Genomic DNA, 4,549 nt, shown 5'->3' with positions numbered 1-4,549 from the left:
TTTGAATTATTTTTTTTTTATTTCAAAATATACCAGTTATACATCTGAATAGTTTCTTTTGCTGTTCAGTAAATATTTCAACGGCACTCTGATCGTGAAGCTGGCTTATTCTATAAGTCGTAGTTGCTTGTTGTCCCGACACCCTTTTGAGCCCAGATAGCATGCAGATTTTACCAAGTTGATGGTGCTCGCGCCTTATGGCCATATTGTTAGTATTGTTAGTCAACATTATATTTCTCTAAAAATGTCACATAGATCTCTATCTGGAGCACAAGTTACAGTACCGTACCTAGGATACAGTATGGGTCATCTACATCTACATCTACATCGGTACAACCAACAATCGATTTCCGATTATGACTGGTCGGCGCTGTCAGAGAAACAGTTGTTAAAGAAATTTAGTATATTACAGTATTAAAAGTAAAAGATAAAAGGACAGTATGCTACAGTTAAAATAGGACAGAATGAAAGAATTACATAGTGACCACCGCCAGCCTCTGTAAAGATACTGAGGCTGGGGCCAGCTTTAACTGATGTGGGGAGGGAGTTCCAGAGACGGATGGTTCTAGGGAAATAAGAGTTAGCAAAGTATTGAGTGCTGGAATAAGGGATCAAGTAGTTAAGATTTCTAATGGGGGTCAAGTAACCTTGGTCAATAGCAACGGTCTGGTTCCTTACTTTGTAAAACAAAAGTAATGAACAGTTTAGTCTACGGTACTGGAGAGTTTTCCATTCTAAGGATTTCAACATTTCAGTTACACTGCTTGTATAGTTGTAATCATTCATAACGTACCTAGCTGCTGACCTTTGGACTCGTTCAAGTTTATGGGTGAGGGTTTTCTGCCAGGAATGCCACACAGTTGAACAGTATTCTAACTGTGGGCGGACATAGGTGGTGTATGCAGCTTCTTTGACCTTTATGTTATCTGTCTTGACATTTCTCTGAATAAATCGAAGGGAAGAGGTTGCCTTAGAAGTTATGTTTTCAATGTGTTGTGACCAGTTCAAATCATTGGAGATAGTTATTCCTAGGTATTTAGCTGATGAGGTGGACTTTAACTCTGTATTGTGTAACCTATAGGGGTATATAAAGGGATTTCGCTTCTTACTTACTCTAAGGACTTCACATTTGTCGGGGTTAAATTCCATTTGCCAGACTCCCATGTTTCTAATTTATGGAGATCTTCTTGAAGGGTTATGCTATCATTATTTGATTTGACAGTGAGGTATACGATGGTGTCATCTGCAAACATACGGGTTTTACATTTGACTGAGTCAGGCAGGTCGTTAATGTATACAAGGAAAAGGCAAGGCCCAAGGACAGACCCCTGTGGAACTCCAGACAGGACCGGAAGTTCGCTGGACAGGTGACCTTCAACTGCGACCTTCTGAGTACGATTAGAGAGGAAGGATTTGACCCAATTAGTTATTTGGGGACTAACACCTAGGGATTGTAACTTGTAAATTAGCCTCAAATGGTCGACTTTGTCAAATGCCTTAGAAAAATCCATTACGATGACGTCAGTTTGTTGGCCTTGTTCTAAATTACTATAAAGTTCCTGGGTGAAATTAATAAGCTAAGTTTCGCAACTATGACCCGACCTAAAACCATGCTGGAACTGGCTGATAATATTGTGTTTGTCAAAGAAGGACATAAGATTTGAAACCACGATGTGCTCAAGGAGTTTGGACGCAATACAGGTTAGAGAAATTGGTCGATAGTTGCTGGGTTTTGATTTGAGACCTTTTTTAAAGACTGGTGCAACTGTTGCCTTTTTCCAGTCTTGAGGGACAATGCCTGTATTTAGGGATAAATTGAAGATGTGGCAAAGGACGGGGGCGATTTCTTGATGAAGTTCCTTGAGAACACGGGGGGATAATTCATCTGGCCCTGACGCTTTATGTGGGGATAGGCCAAGAAGGAGTTTGTCAACACCCTCTGGAGTTACATTTATTTGGTCCATTAGGGAGGAAGGGGATGTTAACAGTTTGGAGCGCAAATGTTTAAGGCTTAGGGGCTTAGGTGGGGAGAAAACTGATTCAAATTGCTTATTGAGGATGTTTGCCTTAGTGACTGGATCAGTGTGGGTGAAACCATCTGATTTGAGAGGGGCTATGCCGACATTTTCTTTTTTGTTATGTTTGATGTAGCTATAGAATTTCTTATTTCTACCAGGTTGGGAATCATGGCTAAAGATGACGTTTTCCATGTATGACCAGTATGAGGCTCTTATTTGCCTTTGTATATAGGATTTTAGGGACTTCAGTTTCTGGTTCTTAGCTTGATTTGGGGATTTGTTGAGTTTGTGATAGAGTTTATCACGCTTGTGGATAAGCCTGATAATTCTGGGAGTTAACCAAGGCAAGTCGGCACGGGATTTGGATATTTTAGTAGGGATATGCTTGATACAAGATTCATTTAAGCTGTCCTTAAATGAGTTCCAAGCCTCATCAGGGTTTGTATGGGCCTTACTAATAAAACTACTACTAAATGAGCGCATGTCAGATCTGATCGCCTCCCAGTTAGTTTTCCGATATTGTTTTATTAGTCTCTTTGGCTGGATGGGCCGCCCTCTGTTTATTTTGACCTCATGAAATACTATATCATGGTCAGAGGTTGCAAGGCCGGGAAGTGTCTTGACGAGGTGGACGTGGGATGAGTGGGAGGTAAGGAAGAGGTCAAGGGTATTGGACAACCTGGTTGGGACTTTTACCATCTGTTCCAAATTTAGGTGGGACAGTTTTTCCATAAAATCTTCATAGAGACTTCTATTTTTACAGTTTGGTTTGAGTGTTTCATTGACCCAGTTGATATCAGGCATGTTGAAGTCTCCGAGGAGCCATATTATGCTATCCTTCGGGATTTTACTTAAGGATGTCCACAGTTCAGACAATGATAGTTCGTCAAGTTCATGTGGTTTATAGTATGCTCCAACATAAATGTTTTTTATACCAGTTAAAGTTATTTTTGACCAGGTTATATTACAGTTAGTTTTAAGGTCAGGTTGTTCTTGACTGAGTAACGCTTTAGAGATGGCAATCATCACTCCCCCGCCCTGTCCACCACACCTATCATCCCTACAGACACTATAGTTTAGGGTATCTGGAAAAATTTCAGAAGAACTGACGTCAGGTTTTAACCAGGTTTCAGTGAGACAGATAATATCAGGTTTGACTTGGTCTACCATTAGATGCAAGTCAGGTATTTTATTCTTTACAGACCTACAATTGATGTTGAGAATAGTGAGGCGCTCTGAGTTGTTGAGTTTAACTTTAGGTGGCCTTGACTTACTTTTGGGGTTGGGGGTGGATGTTGCTTTTGGGGTTGAAGGAGCATCTTGAAGAAAAGAGGAGTGGTCTACATTTGTACTGATATTATCATGATCATTATGTCCATGAGCCATATACACTTAAATATATTACAATTATTACATACACGTTTCTATTCTCCGTTAAGTTACACTGGTACCGGAAACGTCAATATTTTTCCATACACTGACGCCTGAATGCGTGACGTAATTCACCGTTTGTTGTTGCACTATTTTTTCTATTTAGTTCAGTATTGTCAATCCTATTCAGGCTGTTGAACAAATTTATGATATTTACATTATATCTATACGTGTGGATGAGTATGTAATAAAAAGGTTAATATTATCTTTACATCGGGAAATATGCACGAGTTCTTAACCTAGTAACCTATAATTATTATGTTTTCTAAGAAAAACAGATGCACTGCCTGTGATCTGGAGTTGACAAAATTGCGCGTTAAACTATCCAGATAATAATGTTAACAAGACAAAACTGCCTGTTAGTTCCCTCTTCTGCCATCAAAAAGTGGTTATTGTGAAAGTTTTCTTGACATCCAGTTACTTTACGGAATGAATGGGTGCATATCCACCTCATCCCTATCCACCACCCCTCATTTTGACGTATCTGGACAGGTTATTTTTATGTACTAAGGGGAGTAAATCTGTCAAGCTTAAAGGTATCGAGATTTAAGAGTTATTGCGCGTCTTTTATTAATCTAACATATCTAGTTTTATTGATATTTTAATATCTATTACAAAAGTGACGTATTAAATACAAAATTCAAAAGTTACGTACTAAATACAAAATACAATGACAGTAAAATAAGACATTATCAAAACTTTTGATGGAGTTTGACACATTTTTATAGCTACTATGAATTTATTCACTTTTTTCGAAATAGTCATTCGTAAGCATCGGTGGTTCAGTGGTAGAATGCTCGCCTGCCACGCGGGCGGCCCGGGTTCGATTCCCGGCCGATGCAATGTTTTTTCTTTTACAATCTTCATCAACGTCAGACTAAATTTCCGCACCATGATGTACAACGCTATTGTGTACATCATTCAGACCTATTTTAAGGTTATTCTATTTTCATTTCAAGATTTAGCCGACGATTGGTATTTTTTCGCGCGACTTCAATTCACATACCATTTGCTCATTCAAATGAATCCTTAGGCCTAAAAAATCTGTTTCCGGTAACATGCTCAAAAATTAGGGTAGGTAGGTCGGATTTTTTTTTGGA

General features: G+C 39.0%; 1 non-coding gene across 1 annotated transcript; it reads left to right on the top strand.

The window, feature by feature from the left end:
* The first annotated feature begins 4,220 nt into the window (after positions 1 to 4,220).
* Trnag-gcc (transfer RNA glycine (anticodon GCC)) lies at positions 4,221 to 4,291 on the top strand. The gene has a single exon. It is a non-coding gene; the product is annotated as a tRNA-Gly (tRNA).
* Positions 4,292 to 4,549: the final 258 nt, after the last annotated feature.

The sequence above is a fragment of the Mercenaria mercenaria genome, chromosome 16 (genome assembly GCF_021730395.1).
Source record: "Mercenaria mercenaria strain notata chromosome 16, MADL_Memer_1, whole genome shotgun sequence".
NCBI lineage: Eukaryota > Metazoa > Mollusca > Bivalvia > Venerida > Veneridae > Mercenaria > Mercenaria mercenaria.
Note: the sequence above shows the minus strand (reverse complement) of the source record. Positions and strands in the feature narration are given on the sequence as shown.